The sequence below is a fragment of the Tamandua tetradactyla genome, chromosome 18 (assembly GCF_023851605.1).
Source record: "Tamandua tetradactyla isolate mTamTet1 chromosome 18, mTamTet1.pri, whole genome shotgun sequence".
NCBI classification, from domain to species: domain Eukaryota; kingdom Metazoa; phylum Chordata; class Mammalia; order Pilosa; family Myrmecophagidae; genus Tamandua; species Tamandua tetradactyla.
In genome coordinates, this window is record NC_135344.1 from 38,563,229 (window position 1) to 38,587,931 (window position 24,703).

The following is a 24,703-nucleotide window of genomic DNA, read 5'->3' on the forward strand; positions in this document are numbered from 1 at the left end:
GCTGAGCACACAGCCCCAGCAGGCACTGCCCACAGGGTAACTGCAAATCCCATAGTTACGCCCTCCCTCACAGGCCCTTCAGCCCTCCTTTACTGCTTCCTGCTTAGCCTGAAAGAGAAGACGGCAGGGTCAAAACGAAAGGGCCAAATTGTGAGAGTAAAAGGGTAAAAGAAAAGGAGTCACTGAAATAGAAAAGTATAGAATATCAACACTGAATTTGCCAACTTAAGAAAATTACTTTTTAACCCCGCATTAGATAAATTAGAGATTTCTGCTTATTTGATTGTATTCTGAGTAAAAATCAAGAGGTGAGATAAGGAAAATCAAATGACAAAAATAAAGAATAACACAAATTCAGCAGCTGAGAATTTGTATAGCTATAGCCAACAAATGACAATGAATTCTCACCAGTGAGTTTCTGATGAATTTCCCAACATCAAGTCCAAGCTTACAAAATGCCCAGGATAAAACTCAGTGGGAAAAGGTCAAGGATTAGGTGTCTGATAGCAGTTGTTAAAACCAACAGTAGCCCGAGCAGATATCTGCTCTTTGACATTCAGACTCTCCTGGGTTGAGGATGGGACAGGTATGGGAAGAAGGCATGGCTGGCTCTCCCTTCTCCACAGGCTTTACATGTTCTATCTTCTAAAGAATAGAGTCAGCACGTGGGGTACATGCAAGGCCAGCCCAGTATCAACGCCCCCAAACTCGAGCCAACCTAAATGAACTCAAGTTATGGCCCTGCCTCTGTCAGAGAAAAGGGAGGGAGAGGGCCCGACAGATGAAGGTGGCTTTACAGAGCAGCCAGCTCGTCCCTCAGCCCATCCACACACACAAGGAACTCTTTACATGTCCCGGGGAACTTGTCAGTGAAATTCCAGAAATTTGTTTAGAGATTGTAAATCTAACAGCTAAATTCAGAAAGGATTAGGCTACTCCTCAGCCTCTGTTTTTCTACAGGAAGTACTAACTAGTATCATTCTGATCCAATACCCAAAATGCTTAAGAAATCAGACTTTTTAATCACTGGCCCCAAAATGGGCCTATTAAGTTTGCCACAAACTGTATGAAAGTCAGATTTTGAATTTAGATTTCCTTTTTGGGTCTGTTTCACCAGACTACTGAAACTGTGCCAAATACAAACTGATATGCAGCTGAATCTTGCACTCCAGGGGCCTCCTGTGTCCTCAGTTTGCCTTACAGAAGCCTGGTAGAGGGTACAGGGCCTACACAGAGGGGATGTAGAGCAGTTAAGTAACAGAGTATCCAGGACAACTCTCTCCTCCAGCCCAAAGATACATGCTGCCTGAGCCCGGCCAGAAAGCAGAGTCAGACCCACACAGAAAAGCAGCACAGCTGTGATACAACAATTTAACAGCAACCACATAAGAGCTACTGCTGATGCAAGGGTTACCAAGAGTGCCAGGCATGAGTCTGAGTTTCAGAGAGAGCCTGAGCTGTGTTTGCAGCCCAGCTCTGCCACATCCAAACAGTGGGATATTGAGCATGTTATTTAACATTTTGATCCTTGTTTTTTCCTTCCATATTTCGGAGGAATACCATGAAAATGTCAAGAAATCACCGAGTTGCACATCAGAATGATGCAGAGACTGAGGATCGCAGGTTTTTTCTTACTTTTATTGCTCACTTTTTAACCTTGAAGGTATTTCTACCTCTCTTGCCTTATTTTATTCTCCTGGCCTTCTGGGAGGCAACTTGAGGAAAAACTCTTCTTATATTACCAATAGGGAAACAGAGGCGTGAACAGATAAGACAACTTGTCCCAGAACAAAGTATAAGCAGAATGCCCAGAGATCACATGTGGGCATCCTGTAAACACATGACCCTGGCTGGGTTCACCTGAGTTATTCCCCAAGTTATTATCTCCCTGGGCATTATTTAAGGTATTTTATATTTCTTTACCTTTTTTTTCCTTGCCAAAGGATTAAAAGGCAGCATTTCTTTAGACATACAAAGGATAAGCCCAAATGGCACAGCTCAAGTGACAAATATGGGGAATTAGAGAAGAAGAGGAAAGCTTCTTAAAACACACTTTCCAATTGCTCTGTAGCCCAGGAGCTTAAATATTTACCATGAAATTCCCTGTCCCTCTGGCCTTGGGTTGTTTCTAGCTTGCTAGATAGGGTCGGATGGTTCCACTTAACAGTGTCACTAAATAAAACAAGAGTAGATTCTGTCTGGGTTTTTAATCATATTTTCTTTGGCCTTTTAGGAAAAATCAATCCATGCTGGGTCTGAATGACCATTCGTATGGAAAACTTGGACTGTGCTTTGGAGCGCAGGATGAGGGCTTTTGAGCCCCAATGTCAATCAGGCCAGTCAATCAGGGGCAGTTAAACATGAGTCCTAGGGGCCGGGTGTCCAATTGAGTCAGGGAGGTAGAGGGAGGGAAGACGATGTCAGGGGTGGAAGCATCTGGAAGGGAAGTGTTTCTTGACTTTACATCCCAGGTCTTGGCTGCTTGTCTCATTGTGCTATGGGAGTTGTTCCTAGTTCTAGTTTGCCCCCTTACCCACCAGGTCAGCTACATAGAGACGATCACACCTCAAAACTTCCTAAGAGATAAGAGAGAGACAAGCAGCAATTAAGTTAAAATAACCTTCTTCATTGAAAGTTGGAAGGCAATTAAGCCACTGTAGCAGGATAGGGTCTTTCTGGAAAGAAGAGGTGACCACAATTTGAACAACTTATGTAGACAGCAAAGTACAAAACAGGTGACCCAGTCAGGTCTCTATCCAAGTTTAACCAGCTGGTGACTGACACAGAACATTCGGCCTATCTGAGCTATATAGGTCCATCATTTACAAAATGCAAGGAATCAGTGAATTGGCCTTTTATGTCCCTTCTAGGTTTGGGAGACTTTAATTGCATCCTTCTAAGTCCCATTCCTATGGCACATTATTTTTCAGTCTAAGCCAATAAAATAAACAATCAAAAGTGATGTTTTCTAATGTTGGGAAATTTCTAAACTGACCTAAGTTTAAAAAGTATGCTCTATCTTAATTACTTTGTACTGAATAAAGGAATAAGAAGTAAAATACAAATACTGCATGAAAAAAAAAGAGACCAGTACATAAGATGGACAAAAATTATATTGATTTTTCATTGGAAACAAGACTATGGAAGACATAACAGGGGTGAAAACAGTAAATGAAATTCAAGTACTGAATTCTCACAGGTCCCCAATGATAAAGAGAGGACTGCAGATGTCATAACCTATGTTACTTCCACTGATCTTCCAAATTTTATGACCACATTTTCAATGTGATTCTATGGTTTTGTTGTCCCGAGGCATCTACAAGTGGCTGTGGCAGGAAAACAGACGTATGTTAACATGCAACGCAGGAGCTCTGCCTTTCACCTTGCCAAGCACTGATCTACCAAGCTATGTTCCACACTGCCTTCTGCATACAGTTTACTGTAGTTGTTACAGAGAAATATTTATGTTGATTTCACTGACTGTCTCTCCCAGAGGATGGTGAACTCTTTGAGGGCAGAGAGCACATCTTATTTAATTTTATATATGTAGGACTATGTGCAGAACCTATGTAAAGTAATTGGTCAAAAACATTTTGAATGAATGAGCATTGAAACTATTCACCAATAATCATTAAAAGAAATAAAGATCCAAGCCATGGCTAAAGGCAGAGCAAGGTACACTCATCTGAAAGTGTCAGCTCTCTCAGAGTTTTCATTGTCATTTTCAGGAAAATCAAAAGAAAAAGCTCTAAATTTACCTTCAGGGACCTTGTATTATCTTTTCTGCAAAGCATGATACCAACTTTGAAATGATTTGACTCAGTATAAAACCCAAGCAAAAATGCTGAATCTCATGAGTCTGGTGATAAGTATCTAGAAACATGCAATTCACTCATATTGAGAGATCAGGGACAAAACTGCAAGCTCAGTCATTTTTCTAGATGCCTAAGTATCAGTACTCTGAGCCCTGGAATCAGGTGGCCGAGGTTCAAATCCTAGCTTGGCCCCTTCCAAATTTTATGACCACTGTTTTAGTTTGCTAATGCTGCTAGAATGCAATATACCATAAATGGAATGGCTCTTATAAAGGGGATTTATTAAGTTACAAGTTTGCAGCTTCTAAGGCCTTAAAAATGTCCAAACTAAGGCATCCAGAGAAAGATACTTCGATTCTAAAGAAAGACTGATGTCTGTCACATGGGAAGGCACATGACTGACATCTGCTCATTCTTGTTCCTAGTTCCACTGCTTCCAACTTCTGATTCCAGTAGCTTCCTCTCTAAACATCTGAGGGTCCAGGGCAAAACTCTGGGTTTCATCTCTTAGCATTTCCCAGGGCCAGATATTTCTTTTCTTCAGGTTCTAGCTACTTCTGTGTGTCCTTTCTTAGCACCTAGGCTATTTCTGTCTCTATTTGCAAATGTCTCTGTCAGCACTCCAAGCATCTCCAAATGTCTGTGCCTGTGTCAGCTCTAAGCTATTTTCCTCTCCATGAGCTCCCTCTCTTAAGATTCTAGTAAATTATGATTCACCTTGAATGGGCTGAGTAACATCTCTAGCTAATCAAAAGGTCCAACCCACAACTAAGTAAGTCACATCTTCACGAAAACAATCAATCAATATTTCCATGCTAAACAATAAGTCTGCCCTTACAAGACTGGATTAGGAAAAACAACATGGCTTTTCTGGGGTATATAACATCTTCAAACTAGCACAACTACAGCCAGGTTAAGGCTGAAGAATATCTTCCAGAGAGTCTATAGAAAGGTTAGATTAAATTAACTTTGTGTGGCCTCCAACTCCAAGTTCTCACAATCCTAAGTGCACCAACCCTGTCCAGGAGGCATCTACTGCCAGCTTAATCTCAACAATTGTTGTCTTAGCCACAATCCACATCAGTGGCTCTCTAATGCTCAGGTCAGAGAGAGGTCATCAGAGACAGGTCATCAGAATTTTCACGAGATTATTTACAAGATAACATACCAGATCCCCTACAAACACACACACACACATGTCTTGAGAGTACTTTCAAGGAAAGGGGCATTTGTGCATGTTTCCATAGAGTTCCTCATATAGACCGTTTTTCCATGCTCTCACCCCTCACTGTGACTGAAACACTCCATGCTTATGCCTATATCAAAAAGGGAGGTAAAGACAATCATCATTTTAAGAACAAAATCTACAAACTCTCAGCCACAGTCAATAGCAAACTCAAGTATATTTCTAGCAGGAATTACATATAAATCTTGGTCTTCCTTCTTCCTTCTCACATCAATTATAAGAATTTTATTACTAATATAATTATGATGGTCAACAATAATGACCATCCACTGGCTCAAACTTTTGTTTTCAATGTGATCCCATGTTCTTGTTGTCCCAAGGCGTCTACAAGTGGCTGTGGCAGGAAAATAGACGTATGTTAACATGCAACGCAGGAGCTCTGCCTTTCACCTCGCCAAGCCATTCCAAGAAAGAAATGAATACCCACACAGGCTCAGAGAGGTAGTGAGAGAAGAAAAAGAGTGACAGAGTAATATATACTTGGAACTCAAATTATGAGCCAAGCTTAAGGCCACATTCACTTTAGCAAGTTTGAGATTTTCTACAGGACCAATGTGGTTGGGGTGCATTTTTGTTTGCTTGTTTTGGTTTTAGTTTCCATTAGTTGGGAAAAAGCATTTAAAGAGTGAGATGCCAAACATCCCAACTACCACATCTCTACATCTCAGAACAAGGAGAATACTAACTCCTATTGATGAATAGAAGATGTATTAAAACCAAACCTCAGCAGGCTGAATGAGGAGTAGGTAGGCAACTGGTAGACCCCCAGAGTCTTCCCAGACTCTTACCACAAGGCTTCTGGGGATATTGCTGTAACTAAGACTCACAGGTTAGTATCAGATTTGCAGGGTTCACATCCTATGAAGTCCACTGTCTAAAACTTAGTGGCGAAGGAATGTCACTCACAACACAATCATCACTAGGAGAGAAAAGCTGTATGTGTAAGGCCATTCTGCAGTCAATGAGGAGGTCTAGGGGTACAATTTCTGCGCATACTTCCTCTACAGACTACATTCAAAAATGTTTTAATCATTCTAGGTCACAGACGGATAATTAAGAACCCTTATTTAAGAGGATTAGGTGGAGGAAGAAGATGAGGAAGAACAACAATCCATTTTGTGAATCTGCATGAAGAAAGTGCCTCTGGTCTTCAGTAGATATCGACAAAGTAAAATGACCTTGAAGGACAAATTAAACTCTTTTAGATATTTCTATGTAAAAGGACACAGTTCATGTTCTCAAAAGTCCAACTATGTTCTGAAAAACACCAGTAAAAGCAAAGGTTCTCTTAGATAGGAGATATCTAAGAAGGAATCTTAAGATTAAGGTCTAGCACATTTTGAGGGCCTACTCTATGCCTGTTACTATTCCACGCATTTTTACGTGTATCATAGTATTTAATTCTCAAAATGCCCCATTAGTCACATTAAACAGATTAGAAAATGGAGGTGAAGAAACATTAAGTCACCTATCTAAGGTTATCCAGAAGTATTTAGCGGAACTGGACACAAACCCAGGCAGTCAGTCCACATCTGATAGTTAAACTTAAGTACAACGCACAGCAGCCCTACTGAGAACAGAAATGTCACACTGCCCAAGGGTGGAATTTTCCTTTAGCCCTGGGGTCACACCCTTATGAAAATACCCCCAGAACCTGAAAAAGATTCGAAGCCAAGAATGTTCCTTTCTCTGACAAGCACCAGCATTCCCAGGGATGTGGTTCCCCATCCCTGCTGGCCCAGGGCAGGACCCCAAAGGAGGAGGCTTGGTCTCCCGCCCAATGCTGGAGGCCCAGCTCGACACTCTCCAGGCAGATGTAGGTCCTGGAGGTGTTTTCTTTTCCTTTTCTTATTTAAAGAAAAAACAAAACTCTCCACCCTCCCCACATGTGAAATGCAGCTAGCACTGCCGCCAGATAATAATTTTAGAGTCACGCAATGACCCTTGAGCAAAGAAAAGAGGAAAAACCTGTACCCCACCCAATCCAAACCCAGGAGAGTCAACCTTTGGAAAAGCCCAGGTCGCAGAAGATCAAACTCTCACACTGAGGAACAACAGAAGGTGGGGAGGCCGGGCGGGAGAGAGGACAGGGAAGGAGGAAGCATAAAGTTTAAAGGTCAAAACAAATGTCAACCTAACACCAGCACTGTATGAACAGCATACAGCCTCACTGCTAGACAAATAAATGCTGCCAGGGAGGCAAGGCATCAAGAGGTTTTATTAACTTTCTTCCTGGAATCGTAAACATAGGAAGTCTGTCCCAGTGTATAAGCTGCAAAGCACAATATTTATCCCTCGGGGGGTAAAATCACAGAGCTGATATTGAACCCACAATACAGAGCTTCTCTTCCATTCCCCTCCCAGCCAGCCTCTGTTCTTACCATACCTCCAGGGGCCTGTCAGCAGGAAATACCCACGCAGATTTTTATAAGAGTGGAGCAGATCACATGCTGATGAAAATAGAGGGCACAACCCTACCACTGCCTTCGGCTGACTCTTTTCCAGGCTTGACTTAGTCCCTCTGAACCCAAGTGAGACTTGAGATGAATAGGCTCCTTTGCATCCTTCTCACTGTGGGATTCGCCATCCCCATGCACACTTCTGTGGGGATCCTGCCCTGTCTGGGGATTCCTCATGGAAAAATGCTCCTTTGAAGAACTCAAGGCAGTTAAGGAGAACCCAAGGGAGGGCTAGGCTGGTCTTACCCCATGAAAGTCTCTTGGATAAATTCTTCTGCTATACTTCCCACATTCACTGCTCACCAGCACCATCTGAGCACTTAAAATTAAATAAACAATACTTGTATCTTTACATATACAGGTACATGTGTGTATATAGATATAGATATGCACACACATATATACATGTACTCATACATACACTTTCTTATGCATAGGTGTGCGCTTGTTTCTGTGTATTCTCTAGCCTCAGGCTCAGAAGTTTTTTTTCAGTTGGTCTTGAGTAGGTCCTGAGAATCTGTATTTTCAAAAAGCTCCAAGATAACTATTTTGCAGAAAAGAATTGCAACAGCAGTCTGAAAATGGGTGTTGCAGGAAATTAGAGATCATGCTATGGCCTCCTTGTACAAAGGCGGCCCAGATTGGATCAGGCCACCATGAGAGTTACTGTGAGCCACAAGTGACTCATCCCTGAGTCAAAGTACCATGGAGTTCTCTCTACTACATGCACACGTCTCTCTTCAGACCTTCCCCAAGTACCAGAACCCCTTTTCCTGTCACCACCCTACTATTATAAATATGTGATTGCCCACATCCTATGGTGGCTCTCTTACTTTTTAATGGGATTTGGTTTACCTTCCTGACAGCTGCAGAGTTATCATCTATTATTGATGACTTTTGAAGGAATGTCTCAAATCTTTTATGGTCTGTTCCTAAACAAATGAAGCTGGGGAACATTTTCCTCTAGCAAATGCTAAAAACAAAAACAACAGCATTAGGTTCTTCTCATGTATCATACAAGTGCAGAAGATAAAAAGATAAATCCATCTGGAAATCACTAGGACATCGCAAATACACCAAAATCCTAGAATAAAAGGGCAACTTGCAGGTGAAAAAAAAGCAGAAGATAAGTAAATGAAAAAAAACAAACAAACAAAAAAAAACACCTAATAGACAGTATACTCAGGCACTCTTGATGTTTAACTGATCAACAGCCCAGGGGAGGTGAGGGCATGAACTTACCAGCTCAGGGCCAGCCAAGGGCAAATCGAGGAGGCTCTGTGTTTTCATACTCTCAGTTTCTCGCACCAACTTTCACTTCTGGTTCAATCTGAACATACTGGGCGCCAAGTCCTTATTCCCTCTTCTTGTCTAATTTTACAGAAGCTCTTACCATGGACACATCAGTTATCAGTCATTGATAACCCAGTTTGAATACATATCAATGGTATCTATCCCATAAAATGTGCATTTTGGAGTTTTATTTCTCCACAAGTCCAGGAAAGGAGAGAATGTTGGAGAGCATTTTCCATTTCCTTCTGAAAGCATGTCAGGATCCTACTAGCAGTTAGAGAAAGTCTGGGGCTTTCTTTGGATGGTAGATTTGGGAGTGGGGATTCTGGAATTTCTGCAACTAAATGTCTCGTTGCCTTTGCTGATAAAACCTAGTAGCATACGGCCACATAGGAAGTGTCAGGTCCCAATGCTGAAACAGGATCCTCACCACAGTTGCCTCTATATGTCATTCTTCAGTCTTTTCCATTTCAAGATCATAGAAAGGCTGCCCTGTGGTTCCAAGGCTGCCACCTGGCACTCCATGAACTTTCATGTGGCAAGATGGCCGAAAAGATATTACATTTGGCGTTTTTTTTGTTTGTTTGCACTAGATTTCCTCATAAAAATAGTCATAGGAAAAAATAAAATTTTGGATCTTTTACTCCCTACCCTCACTTTTATCTCAATACCTATTTCCATGTAAGGAGGAAGAACAGAAGTCATTTAGAAGATCAGAATCTCCAGAACTTATCTTGCACCCAGGTAGGTCTCTTCTAATTGATACATCCCTAAGAAATCACCATGCGATAATAGCAGAAATGAGGTGTATAGTCTGAAGAAAATATCAGGACCTCCTTCTTTCTTGCTCTCAATGGACTTGTGGTTTTTAGAACCCTAGGAAATAGTAAAGTCCAGTTTCAGGCTAAGTCAAAGATTTCTAGTGCTTGAGCTACGAAGGAGAGAAATACAACGAAGGAAGATGTGTTAAACTGAAGGACTCTAACCAGGCTCTTGGCAAAGTGCCCAACTGTGGGCCCCTAGAACCCGTCATAGGTGAGAGTTCCTTTTCAAGACAAGATATTCCACATAATCTCCGTTATACCATTCTCAGGCTTCCTGGATCAGCTTTGAACCTTCAGCTGAATCTCCAGCTTGTTTCTGCTCATTGTCCCCTTTTCTGGTGCACCTCCCACCTCTCTCATAGAAAGAAAAGTCACTAGCAGATGTGTTACAGCCAAGAGGCAACATTGGACAACTCTCTTCATAGGACCCTTTGCAGATATAAAGAAAGGCTGTCCTTTATTCTATCTTCCCCTCGGGTAGAGAAAATGACTAACAGAGCAACATCTCTTTGTCTTATTTTTGAGGATTTTCAAGGAGTTTTCTTGAGCAACCAGGAACAACTATCAGAGTAACAGACTCCTTTGTGAAATACATCTTTCTGTATACTTAATGGGCTTTGAAACAATTCAGAAACTATAGTTTCCTTGTGTAATTAATTGTCTGATATGATTAACAATGATCACTAGAAATTCATCGATAGTAACCTCAAATCTCCTTAGAGGGAAAAGTACAAAAACACCTGATAATCACCAAAAAGAAAGCAAAACTTGACAAATATTAACAAACCCTTTAGCTAGCCTTGATAGATCCCTAATGGAACAAACTGCATGGTAACCAACCCAATTCCTCCAAAGCAGAGAAATATTAAATGGACAGTTGACATGATAAAGGGAACTTGAAAACATTCTCCCTTATCCCAAGCTCGGCAACACATACACACTAACAGACAGATATTCAAAGACAAACACATCATGAAAGTATTTCCTAGTGCTCTCAGTATTTGTGTGTGTGTTTTTCAAATCACTTTTAGAGAAAACTTCACATTGGATCCTAATCCTAATATGCCAAATAGATAAATAGCAGAGCAGCTGTAGGGAGAGTGGGGTCAGGGGAACATACTCCTACCCATTCAGCAATTTCTTTGCACCCAATATTGGTTCCTGAGGCATCAAGGGTTCCCAAATCATATCTTTAAAACTATTAGGCCAGACTCTACAGCATTTTACATTATTAAAAGAAAGTATGGGTTCTTCTCAGAGGAGATGGTTGTGTGGACTTTCAACATTCATCAGTCACTCCAACGTTCATTTACTGAGCCCCTTCTTTGTGTGCCACTGTCCTCATACACAGAGTTACCAAGAAAAAGAGATATGAGTCCTAATGACAAGGAGCTCACAGTCTATTATGGGAAAGACAAGTAATCAGAATATCCCATATCATAAGAATGGCTAATTTGATAAAGGTATTCACAGGGTGCTATATGATTTCAAGTTTTATCTCACCAATAGTTTTCAGAACAGTGAGCCAGGTTCAAAGTAGACTGACCATGTTTTAATTCATCAACTGGTTGGCTCTGGAACAGAAGATCAGCCAGTTAAAGAAATGAGTATATTAAAGGCTTTCACTGGAACAGACTCTAGGAAATGATGTTATTTCATTTATTTCCAAGAACCACGTAAAAAGCACTTGCCATCTGCCCTATAAATAGTAAGTGGTGATGCCATATTTTTAAAGACATAAGAGTAACAGAATTTCACCCTGGATCCAGCAGTGGTTCCTCTACCCTGTGGGCAGTATGATGGCTACTTTGGCACTAATCACGAAGATTAAAGTATAAACCCGTATAACTTTCTAATACTATTTAATAACCCATTAAATCTTTTTCTTGAAAGCATTTAAAATAATTATTTTAAGGGGGTAAAGAGATCTGAGGCTTAATACCAATTTGATGAGTTTACTTTGCTGATTTCCTTTCCTTAGCTGAACTAGAAATCCTTGAGTTTGAGGTCCAAATCACAGTTGGTGACTCCTTTGAAAACAAAATAGTCTCTAACAAGCGGATTTGATCAGCATCCCCCCTGGATAATTCAATTGACTCCCACACAACCTGTGGAGTCTTAATAAGTCCAGAGTTGTTTTTTTCTTTGTAGTAATAGATGCTGTTATTTGAAGGAATGAAAGAAAACGTTCATGCCAGTGACAAGGGAAAAAAATAGAGAACTAGAGAATCCTGGAGAGGACAGTGATTTAGATTTATCTCCTCCAGCTTCCCACCAACCCTTCATTTCATCTTTGCTTGGTTACCATGGTGAGGGAGAGTTTCCTACTTCCTGGGAAAGCCCATTCCTTTTGAATAGTCTTTTTTTTTTTTTTAAGAAGAAATATTTGCTTATGTTGATACAAATTTCTGTTTCTCTGTCATGCCTACCTATTGGTTCAAACTCTGCTCTGTAGCATTCCTTATAAATGAAATGTTACATCTATCACAGGGTAGGCCTCCAAATACATATTCCAGGGGAGATGTGCTGCTCATTTCCAAATCTGTTGGGATCCTCTTTATTGGACTCCAATGCTCTCTTTGCACTTGGAGAATTCCCTTCCTCTCTGACATACAATAATAAACCACAGACCCAAAGTTATAAATTTTTAGAGGTTATTTGCCATTTTATTTTACAGATATGAAAAGCAAGGTATCAAGAAGTTAAGCAGCTCTCTTAAGGTCACAGAACCAGAATGGAAGCAGGTCCCCTGACTTCCTGTCTACTGCCTGCACATTTCATTCTTCCCTTTCTATTCATTTTCCAAATGTCTTATATTTCAGTTTGGACTGAAGCTGAACAGGAGGCACTTTTATCAACTTTCCCTAAGCTAAGAGCGTATTTTGTTCTTGGAAGCCATTATACACACACACACACACACACACACACACACACAATGGAAAGAAACTTTTCAAAAGAGTTTAGAGGTTTGGAAATGTTCCTAAGGCCCAAGCATTGGCAAGGGTCCCAAGATAGGAAGGCTGCTGTTTTAGTCCTACCTTGGGATGGCTAATAAATACCACTTCCCTAGATATTATTCTAACTACTATTAAAGGTATATATTTTATTTCCTTTGAGGGAGCATCTTGAAAAGAAACCTTTTTAAAAAAACAGAATTGGAGTTCAAGAAACCTTTTAAAAAAAAAAAAGGAATTGGAGTTTCTATGGTTGGGGAAGGGGATGCCTCATGTGTGAGTTTTTGTTTGTTTATTTGTTTGTTTATCTGGATTTGTGTGGTTATCTGTTTTACAGAGTTATGGGGAAAGACACAATACAGCGTAACAGAGTAGGGCTCAGCAGTTCCTCACAGCTATTGCTTCTTAATAAAGAGTAGCACTTCTGCAAGGGATGAGGTTACTGTCAGAGTGGGCATGATTAATAATGATTAATGTGATCTGAGCCAACGCAAACTGGATCCACGGTTCACTAAATAATTACTCCGTAGCCTGGATACCATTTCCACAGGGTTTAGAGAAGTTGATGACCATTTATCATATTAAAACAAAACAAAAAACCTACATAAACAAGAGAGGATAAAAGAAGAAACGATGACCAAAATAAAACCAAATGCTTTCACATCCACCCACAAAATGCCTGCTTAAAGCTAGAAACAACAATTAAAAAAAAAAAATGCTATGCTGCTATTTTGTGCCAGAGGGAGAGGAACAAAATGGAATGGATACATAGCCTTTTCCAAGAAAATAAGAGGAGGCAAGTATGGTTTATTTTCAAGAGAGGAAAAAGGAGCATGAGAGGAGAGAATCAACTACCTGGCTGGCAAAGTATGTCTAACATTTCCACTAATCTCAGACATCTACCTGGTATATAAGGTATCAATCCCTCAATCAACACACAAAGAAACTGTGGTTTGGGACATTTGTGTGGATTTTATAAAATCACAGACCATGCTTATGGCAAAAGCTGTCCTCCACCCACGTCTTCTAGTTTAAGGGACTACCCTTTGCTGCGACCTTTGGCAGAGTTCATCCTGACCCAGATCCGAACCCAGATCACATCTCTTCTGAGTCCTATTTTTAGCAGGGATCATTTAATGAATTATTTAATAAACAGTTACTGACCGTTGACTATGTGCCAGGCACTATTCTAGGCACAGGGACATATGAGGGAGCAGAACAAAATTCCTGCCATCAAAGAGATTTCACTCTGGCAGAGAAAAGCTGGTAATAAATAAGCAGTAAAAAATACAGTACATAAAATAAAGACAAATGCTGGGTATAAAAATATAAGAGGAACAGCAAAAGTCAGAAGGGGTGGAACCTTTTATTCTATATAAGGTAGTTTAGTTAGGAAAGGCAACATAGATAATGGATATTTAATCAGAGAGGTCAAGAGCAATGCAGATATCTGGGACAGAGCCTCCTAGGCAGAGGAAACAGCAAAAGTGAACACAATTAACAGTGCTGAAGCATTGATCTGAATGTGATTAAAAGAGGATAAATGTGAGATAAAAGTAAAAGTTAAAAACTATAAAAATGTGCTATCATCATTGTAACAAATACTCAACACCAATGCAAGGTGCTGGTGGCGGGGTGGTATATGGGAATTCCACATTTTATGCATGATTGTTCTGCAAACCCACAACTCTCTAACAACAACAACAAAAAATGCAAAGCAACAGAGGTAGATTAGTGCCTAGAATACTGGAAGAAAACAAAGAGGTCACTGTAGAACAGAGAGAGCAAGGGAAGGACAGACAGAAACAAGGCAAGGAGGTAGGAGGCACCAGCTCACTTATACTCTGCAGGCCACTGTGAAGGACTGACTTTTTGCTCTGAATAATACAGGGATCCATCGAAGGGCTTCCAACAGAGAAGTTTTCTGATTTGATTATGTTTTAAATGATTATGCTAGGCTGCTGTTCAGAAAACAGAATGTATATATGAGTTGGAATTCTAGGATATAGATCAAAATTTGGGAGTCTATGTATATCAATGATAGGCAATACATTAAACCAATACAGACAGACAGGAGAAGAAGTTTAAGATCTGAGACCTATGGCACTTTAGTGTTGAAGTCAGGGAGAGAAGAACCATCAACATATTCAGAAAAGGAGCAACCAATAAGCTGGTAGGAGAACAAAGAGAGCCTGGTGGCCCAGAAGTCAGGAAAAGAATGTTTCAGTGGGAGGGAATGTGTCAGATGCAGCTGAGAGGTCAGATGGCAATTAATGTTTATCAGGAGCCTGGGAATGTCTCTACAAAGATTACCGAAATTCTGCTTTCTGCAAACATCCAAAGAGTACTGGAGAAGGAGTTCCACAGCTTTAAATGGCCATTGCTGCTTAAAGAGTATTTGCCATCCCTCTTGCACTTCCAAATTGTGCGGTGGATTTTAGACTCAATACAGTAACCATCAACCTCAAACAAAGCAGCTCCATGCTGTAACTGGTGATGCTGCCTTCTACCTGAGAGATGTGGCAGCCTTGACCCCAGTCCCTTCCTGTTCCTCACCACAGGCCAGGAGACTTAGAGGGAGCAATCAGTTCACCTCTTCTCATTTTAGTCAGTAGACACTGGGACACTAAGTTGGACTCATTCCAAAGAATGTGCCATACCACATTGTTCTGTACCATTAATCTATACTATGTCTATCAAAGGTTGACCTACATGACTTGCAATTCAATGTCCTCAATAATCTGACCCTAACCTACTATTTCATGGTCCCAACTCTTTAGTCCAGCCTATGTGATTACTAAATGTTCCCTTACACCTGGAACATTTCCTCATTTTTGGAATGGGATGTTTCCTTCTCCACCTCTGCTTGTTAAGATACCTTTTAGGCTCATGTAAATTCATCCATATCTAAAGGAAGCTCCTCATCCAGTCTAGAAAATTTCTCCCTTCTCTTTGTGTTGCTCATAGAGTACTTACATGCACATTATTGTTTGTGTCCTGCTAAACTGACATCTTCTTGATGACAGGCATCTTATCTTCATCATCTCTACTCTGTGTATCACTTGACACTGTGCCTTGCCCTAAGTAAGTACTCAACAGCTATTTAAGAGGATGAATGAATGAATCTTAACAAAGAATGATATGGCTGAAGAGTTAAAAGCAAGTCAACACTTGAGTTTAGTTCAGACCTTTACATTCTGATGCATGGAGTTACTCTTTAGAAATGTCTTTTTCTTTTCCTGTCAGTGCCTAATGGATGCTGGTGACAGACCTGTTAAATATGCATTGAAGGCTTTGGCTCAGCACCCCAGACTTTCAGAACCTTTCCTTCCCGGGACATCAGTCCTACATTCCCAGCCTCAGTGGGAAACTCTTGACCTACCCCAGATGGGGACCACTGAGATAATACTATAAAATGTAAATGAGAGAAAAGCAAACGTTCAGTGTATATCCTTTAGGACATACTGTGTGCTTGGGCCCAGATAAGTACTAAATGAATTGTACAGTCCAGATAACCACATCTTGGCAGTTCCGGGTCTGGGGGGATACCAAGTACTGGCTGCAAATGAATGAAGAAGAGGTCCTGAGCTTAAAGAACTGGAAGGATTTGCTACAGTAGTGACCTAAGGGGAGAGCACACCCAGAGTGAGAAAAGAAGTTGGCAGAGCCGGAAGCAGAAAAACAGTATTCAGAAGCTTGGTAAAACTGTGAGGTGGCCAAAGTGAGAGATAACGCTGGAAAGACCAGTCTGGCCAGTTGGCCTAGTTTATTACCTAAAGGTCCTAATATAGCTACCTCTGTGGCCTTGATGGCCTGCGTTATTAGAGGTACAATTCTGTGGCACTCCAGGCTAGGGGACACACACAGATCCACCATTAGTCTCAAGTGACAGAAAGAGTACTGAACAAGGGTCAGAGGCTGAGTCCAAGCCCTGGCTCTGCTACTTGATAAAACTATAAATACAAACAAAGCATTCAATTTCTCCTTGCTCTGCTTTTCTGCCCTAGAAAAAGAGGGAAAGAACTATGGCCCTACCTACCTCACATGACTATGACTATCATGAGGCGCATGCACAATGAAGATCATCAAAGCTCAGGTCAAAAGTGGTATGCGCATGAAATGAATTGCTAACAAAGATATGACAGGTTGCCTTAAGAAATATATGGATGAATCTTGAAAACATTATACCGTGTGGAATAAGCAAGGCATATAAGGACAAATACTGCATCATTTCACTTACATGAAATATTGAGAAAGAGCAAATTTTCAGAGGCACAAAGTAAACTAGAGATTACCAGAGGATAGGGAGAAGAGGGAGTAGTTGCTTGGTGGTTACAGAACATAAATTTAGGAAATTTTTAGATATTTTTTTAATCTACTAAATTAAAAAAAAGTCACAACAAATGTAAAGCTGGAAGCAATCAGTTTGGAAGAGTAGAGGAGAGATTTACAGAAGAAGGGCTGTTTGATCTGGGTCTTGAAGAATAAATGAGAGTTTACCATAAAAGATACAGGAAGGAGAATAAAAATAAGACAGAAATAAATTAGTATAATTTGACATAAACCAAATGACCCCCATGAAAGCACTGCTGCCCCCCTACTCAAGGAGTATGTTTTCTTGATGAGATTCTTCAGAATTAGTGGAGTACTAAGTACACAAAGACTAGAGTCAGACAGAGGTGGATTTGATTCCTAGGCGCTGCTTTTTGGTAGCTGTATGACCTTACACATTTTGTAAGCTTGTTAAGCCTCAGTTTTTGTTTTTTAATCTGTAAATTAATACTTTGACTTTGTGATGAGGATAAAAGTTGATTTCACCCTGGCACATTAGATACTCACAAACATTGTGGCCATTTTTGTTTAATTAAAATAAAAAAATTTACTCAAGAAGTAGTAAATTGGCAGATTGGCAGAACAATCATGCATTAAAAATACAGGATTCCCAGACACCTCCCCACCACTAATACTTGCACTGGTGAGGACAATTTGTTCCAATTGATGATAGCACTTTTTTTGTAATTCTACTAGTTTTTAACACTAGTTACATTTGTTACAACTGATAAAAGATTATTAAGGTAGTACTATAACTATTGTCCATAGTTTACTAAGGGATATTTTCCCCTCATATTCCCACCCTATTTTTTTTTCCATGTATGTCTTTATTTTATTACTCATCGACCTATTCACTGGATAAAGGAAGTGTCAGTCCCAAGGCTTTTATAATCACACGGTGTTGTGGCCATTTTTATAGTTAGCTTTAAAATGCAAGACTTCATGTTCATTAGATGCTGTATCAAATTAATCAGCCATTTGTAAAAAATTGAAAATGTTTTCAATAGCATGAACATAATTTTATTTTATTTTATTTGAGACTCTGCACTTCTTCATGTTTGTCCTTCATTTCTCAAACTGAATATGGTATAATGGAAATCAGCATATAATGTTATGTAAATACACTATGGATCAGAAAATACTCTATCCACCTCACCCTCTCTTCCCTTCCACCTTGCAGAAAAAGAAAAGTCCAATCTGTTAATAGCAGAATAACTGACATATATATTGTTATCCTATACCAACGTCTAACTCAGGCCTCCATCGGGTTTGGGTTGACAGGGATTGGGGAAAAGGGAAGGGAAAGAGGAAGTTTGTAAACCGGAATGACACAAAATAAGCATTTTAACCTACAGTTAATGAAATCTACTGGGTTTCAATCCAAGTCTCACTCCTTTTTTAGATGCCGGAAATTAGATCACTTAACTGAGAATTTAGTATTTAGCTTTTGCTGGCATTGCCCCACCGAGAGCTTGGGATACCAAGGCAGAGCTGGGTCTCTGGACAGGCCCCAGGTGATAATTTATAAATTAGACTGAGGAGCCCCATGGGGTAGCCCTCTGCAGTGCATCCCGGGGAGGAGCCTCCATCCTCTCCTCCCCATCCAGAGAGAGGCCTGAGGGGCAGGTGGGCCCAGCCCTTTATACCAACAAGGAAGTAGTGAGAAGTGTAAGGGAAAAGTATCCTAGACAGTCATCTGTAAAACACGGATTGTGTCACAAACAAGGGGATGATGGGAGGTATGTCCCCCAGCTCAGGTACATATACAACTGGCACTGCTTCAGCTGGCTTTAACAGCAAATCATCCTCCCTATCCCCCCATCCCCCACCCCCACCCCCCGGAGAACAAACAATAGCTCCTGCCTGTTCAGCTAGGACAGCCTGAGGTCCTGGGTAAGGGATTCCCACCATGGCTGAGCACAAAAATCCCCTGGGAGCTGAAAAGAAATACCAGTCTGGAACCCATCTCTAGATATTTCATTTAATTGGTATGGGGTAGGGTCCAGACAACAGATTTTATTTTTAAATTTCCTAGTGACTCTAACATGCAGTCAGAGTTGAGAATCATGATCTAGTCAAAGATCAGGAATATAAATCTCAAAGAGTTCCAAATGAGTGACCTGATTAGCATAAAAGGGGGTATGTTTGTTCTTAAATCCAACTGCCCAATACTGCTGTCACATATCAGTGTAAATCTTTTAGACTCAGTCATTCATCGCAAACCCCCATCTCACCTACCCCCTCCCCCCATCCCCCATACCCCGTACTCCCCCATAGCCCGTACCCCCCACCCCCCACGTACCCCATCCCCACACACATGGGGAAATGAAACTGTAAGGCTAAGGTGGGAGGGAACCGAAAGGTAAACCCGACTTTAAATAGGAATGAAACTGACAAGAGACAGCCCAAAGGCCTAAAGAGGAAAAATGAAGCAAATGAAAATAAACCACCTCACTGAGAAAAGCCAGTAAGACCCGGAAAGTTCTTTCAGTTTGGATAATTTAAGGTTTCAGTGAGGGATTATGTTTTACATGTTGAAAGTATCCCCTAGGCGGTAAAGTTTAGCAGATTCGGCATTTCGTGGGGGAAGACTGCGGAGCCCTAACGGTCTCTGATTGAAAACACACCTCCTGAAATAAAGCAGGGGGACAGTCGTGGCTGCTCGCAGAGCACCGCAGGCTAGAACGGGAGGCTGCCACTCTGCCCGGCCCTACTGCGTGCACCACACTGCCCGGCTCCAGCGGGAGCGCACTGATGGCGGAAAAGAAAACGTTCTCCTTCCACATCACCAAAGGACCCCAAAGGACCTAAGTCACCACATATGAACTGAATGCAAGTAAGATTCCGGGCTCCAATTTGGGAAAGGACTAAGTTTAGACCTGAAGAAAGAATTTCCTGAAGGAGAACATTGACACTTTGAGAAACCGTTTATAAGGAGACTTGAGTTCAGGCCACCAGCTGGATTACACAAATCCAGCCTCCCTGGAGTCCCTGCAGGCATCGCCGGGGCCCCGGGGGTGCCTTTCCATCAGTGAACAACGAAAGAAATGCCCCTTATATTAAGCCTATGTTTTCTTAGGTGGCAAGCAAAGATGGGAACACAAGTCCGTCGTTTCCCATAAGACCTTCATAATGATCAAATGAGAAAGAATACAGAGGCAGACAGAAAGCTTAGATTGCGAAGGACATGCAGTGGTTCACTGATGCAATGTATTAAATAAACAACAAGGTTTTAAAAATCTATTTTAGCCCTGTGACTTTTGGAGTCTCGAGGATTAGGTCCTAAAAGCTATTCCCGGCTACTGTTTGCTTATATTCCCCCAAGAAAGTACTGCTTAATAAAGGGAATGATCTGGAACTGATTTATTTCATCAACTTCTTAACTCAGCTGTCCTCTCCCACTCTGAGCTTTGAGTGTCCTGCTGACATCCTCTGCCTTAGTAGGTTTTGATCCCAGACAACCTTCAACTTGGCTCAGAAACCAAACCAGAGCAGGCCTCCAGGTGGGGCGACAGACTGGCGAATACAGGGGCTGGAATTCCCCAGCTCCCTCCGGATAACGGGGAGAGTCACACCAAGGAGTGTACTGGAACTTGGGGCCCTATGAGACACGGACGACACACCCATCTTCAACCATAACTGGAGTGGTCACAAAGCCTTGGGACTTTGATTTTCCTCATTACCCTCTGGCACATTGGGAATGGTGAGAGATTGAGCAACAAGAAGTGCGGTAGGTGTCCTGCAGAGTGCTTTCTAATTTAAAAATAGCCTCTTCACATGTTATAACAGAGTGGGGAAGAGTCTGGATTCAAGTCAGGATTAAAATCCCATCAGTATGACCTTGGAGAAGTGATTTAACTTCTCGAAGTCTCCATTTCCTCATCTGTTAAGTAGTCCCCTTGGGTTTGTTGGGAGGATTAAATAAGATGGTGCAGGTGAAGCACATGGTAAAGTGGCACTCAGTAAGTGGTGAGTAAATGTTAATTAGTCTTATGATTATCATGTTATTTAAACCTTGTAGCAACTCAAGCCAGTGAACCTGAATGAAGACCTGAGGGCTCTCTACTGCCACCTGTGTGCAGGTGTGAGGTGTCTATGGTCAGTTGGTGGGTGGTGGGGCTGGATGCCACCTAGAGAACTGATAGGTGGTGGTGTGGATCCCACCGAGAGAACTGGTGGGTGATGGGGCTGGATCCCACCTAGAGAACTGGTGGGTGGTGGAGATGGATCCCACCTAATGAACCAGCATTTGCAGTCAAGCAAGCTCCATGCAAGCCATGCATGACATGCCCCACTGGTGGGATAGCTGTACTATGGACTGGATAGGTGGGAAGTCACAAATGGAAACTAAGAGTATTTCATTCAGATCCTATATACTGACAGAAATGATCAGAGAGATTAAATGACTTGCTCAGGATCATTCAACTTGTTAGTAAGTGGCAGAACTGAGTTGACCACAGAGTTCTGGCTATTGGAAGGGTTTCAGAAATGAGTCCACACCTTCTTTCCCATGGTCCTATAACTGCCTATGCTGCTGGACCACCTCACAGGGCTCATCCTATTAACTGTGTCGTGTTGTGGGTGGTTCAGAAATCAGACACATGAACTAAATTATGTACCCAATTCCCAGCCAAAAAAAAAAAAAGAATTAAAAATACCAAATCTGCCTTTCAATAGTAGATTTAGGAAAGTGGATCAAATCTGCAGGGCACCAAAATGCCCCATCTGTGAGGGAGTAAAGTCACGCTGAAAATGAAAGAAATCCACAAAACTCTCCCTAGGTGCTCCAGAGACAGAGTGCCAGCCCATTCTCCCCACGTACAGGGAGACACATTCCAATTCACAGAGCAGCCCATAGGTGAAAGCTCTCCTCCTGGGAAGGACTGAGAATGGCAAATGTTCAGGGATGAGGTTGATATGGAAAAAGGATATCACATCATTAAAGAGGTTAATGAGCTTATCAAGGCAGATGCCCTGAATGCTTGCCAGGCAGGGAGGAGGAGAGGAGGGGAACGGATGGTGGGAGATGCACGCAGGGAACGGTTGCCATTCTTCAATGTCAGATGTGGTCAAGAGATGCCCCCTTTGCAGAGATAACTGCAGCAGAAGGACCAGCTCTCCTGGTGAGCACTGGGGCCTGGTTAATGGCCAGTAAATGACCTGCCCCCTTCACATTGGTCTTGGTCTCTCTCAGTGAAGAGATGCACTGATTAACATTGCAATCCTGAAAGGACACCAGCCAGTTCAGCGTTTCTCAAAAGAGGTGCCACAGAACACTTGTCCCAACGACACTGCTCCATGATCCAGTAAAGTTTAGGGAAAAGTGCCTGCTACTTCTCACTCTTTGACGCATTCATGAGGCAGTTAACATGTGGAAGGCTCTGAGAAATGCCTGGTAAAGGAAACTGTTTAGTTATTTTTAGCCAAGCCTTTCTAACTTTACTTAATCATTGAATTCCTCCGCTCTCCCACCCACCTTTTGTTTTAACCTAACATCTAGTAACATTTCGTTTGGGGAAATATTCTTGGAAAAGCTGTTCTAGTCCCAGTGCTCTCATTTCAGAAAACATGAAACAAGTACACAGAGGTGCTCTCCGGGTCAAACCCTGTAGTTCTTATTTTTAGTAGTTCTTCTTTTTCAGTAAGTTAAAGATATATGACATGCCTGAGAATACATCCAATAAATTCAGCAAAGAGGCAGGGACAGAATACTGATCAATAGATCAACATTAAGAAGGAGAAGAAGAAGGAATGTCCTGTACCTGCTACGCTAGGGTGTTGGCTGTGTTAAAATCCAGAGTCATATATTAGGGAAGATTTAAATTTGAACACAACAGACATATCCGAAATTAGTCATGAAGGCCAGAGGCAGAAGTGGAAAGCTGAGATGCAGATTCCAAAAGGGGTTGGGAGAGCCAAGAAGATCCAAAAGGGCAAAGAGTATAGTGCTGTGGGTGAATGGAGTCGTCTCAAATTCCTGAGACAGAGTTTCAGGCCTTGGGCCAGATATTCACCTGCTCTATCATGAGCTGCTCGATCAGTGTAGTGTTCATTTTAAGAGGCCAAGATGGCAGCCAAAAAGGGACTTCTCTGTCAGAATGCCCCAGGCCCCTTAACTTAACCCTGCACTATTCAGTAGCATTGTCAATTTCATAGATCAAGTCATAGAAGGCTTTTTTCTAAAATCAACTCTATTGATGACACTAAATGGAAAGGAATAAACAAATAATAGATAAAATCATCTCCATAGGCTGGGATACTGGTCAAAAATTGACTTACCATTGAATAGGCTAGTTAGGAAACTTCCTACATGAGTTCCCTGAGTTCTGAACTTTCAGACATATCTGGAGGAATGGGTCCCATGTCATTCATATTGAAGGTATATTTAAATAGAATATTAATAAAGGGAGTGTCTCTCATTCAAAAAGAGATGCCAGGAGTGACCTACAGAGGGACTCACAACTGGGGAACTGAGTTTGTTTGAAATAGAGAAGACCAAGGCACAACATCAAAGTTGTCTTCAAATATTGGGAATGCTCTCCCATGGAAGAGATGAAACACCTGGATTGTAGGGTGTTAAGGGACTGCATGGGGCAAATAATGGGGAATTCGAGAAGAAAAGATTTCACGGCCACAGAAGGAAAAACTTTCTAAGCGTTTGAGCTGTCCACAAATGGCAGGTAGCCAGATGTCATGCATTCTTTGAGCAACCACCTCTTATCAGACTTTAAGTCTGCCAGAATTAAATGACATGGCCTAGAACATGCTCCCAAGTTTCTGCCATGTTTCCTCCCCTTGTTTCCTCCTCCTTCTTGATTTCTTTTCCACTCATGATTGTGAGTTTGTTCTCTTCCCATAGCTGCCCCCCTCCTTCCACTCTCCCTGGTCCACTTCATGCTGCACTCACTGTTCCCCTATTTGCTTGACCTTGACTTCTGCTCAAGACACCACCCACCGCCCCCTTATCTCCTATATGAAGCTCCTGCTCACCTACATTTGTGTCTGATTTATTCATTATCACATCAGTCATTGGGATGGGGAGGAGGTGGGAAGTTATTTGATGGTTGGTGGGGGGTACTCATCTCTCAGGGATTTAAAAAAGGAATTACCTTAGGTATGGGAAGCTAATACACAAGCCTCTCAAATGCTAGGCAAAGAGATTTCTATGACATTAGGTAAGTCAGACTATATTTCTAATCTTCATTTGTAGGCCTCCACTCTGGGGGGAGGTGGGGATGAAAGTCATTAAAACCATGCCCATTGAAGGTGGAACATTTCCACACTTGCCTTCCAGGATCTATCCAGATTATTCTCCTGGGGACCTATGACTCATTGTACAAAATCCCTGTTCTACTGTTGTGAGTCCAAGGTGGGTTCCCATTGGTGCCAACACAAGAGCAGCCTTGGTGGATTAGGGGCCCTGGCAGGAAATCGATTTCTAATCTCTTTTTAGTGGCTCATCCTTCTCAGTAGGATTCTGGAAATAATCCACAAGCAAAAGTGACTTCTTGATCTGTCAGAGAGGAATAGTGGAGAGAACCTGTGTTGTAAGATTTAAAACCTGCATAACTGTCCCAGCATTGAGGGACCTTGAGAAAGTCACTAACCTTCTCTGGTCCTTGGTTTCCTCATCTAGAGAGTTAAGAAGTTTGAATCAGCAGTAGCTCCTAACTTTTATGAGTCACAGTTTCCAAGAAGAAATTATTTCTAGGGAAGAAGGGACATTAGAACTGTGTAAATGGAGAAATTCTCAGGGCCGCAGGAGGATGCCCAAGATAAA

At 41.6% G+C, this 24,703-nt stretch overlaps 1 protein-coding gene and 1 long non-coding RNA gene across 4 annotated transcripts in view; one reads left to right on the forward strand and one right to left on the reverse strand.

Annotated features, from left to right (window-relative positions):
* Nucleotides 1–24,703, reverse strand: part of SETBP1 (SET binding protein 1) — a 365,292-nt gene that overhangs the window by 271,383 nt on the left and 69,206 nt on the right. The window lies entirely within an intron of this gene.
* LOC143662129 (uncharacterized) lies at nt 1,409–6,329 on the forward strand. Its single transcript, XR_013165156.1, has 3 exons — nt 1,409–1,623; nt 2,234–2,335; nt 6,100–6,329. It is a non-coding gene; the product is annotated as an uncharacterized LOC143662129 (long non-coding RNA).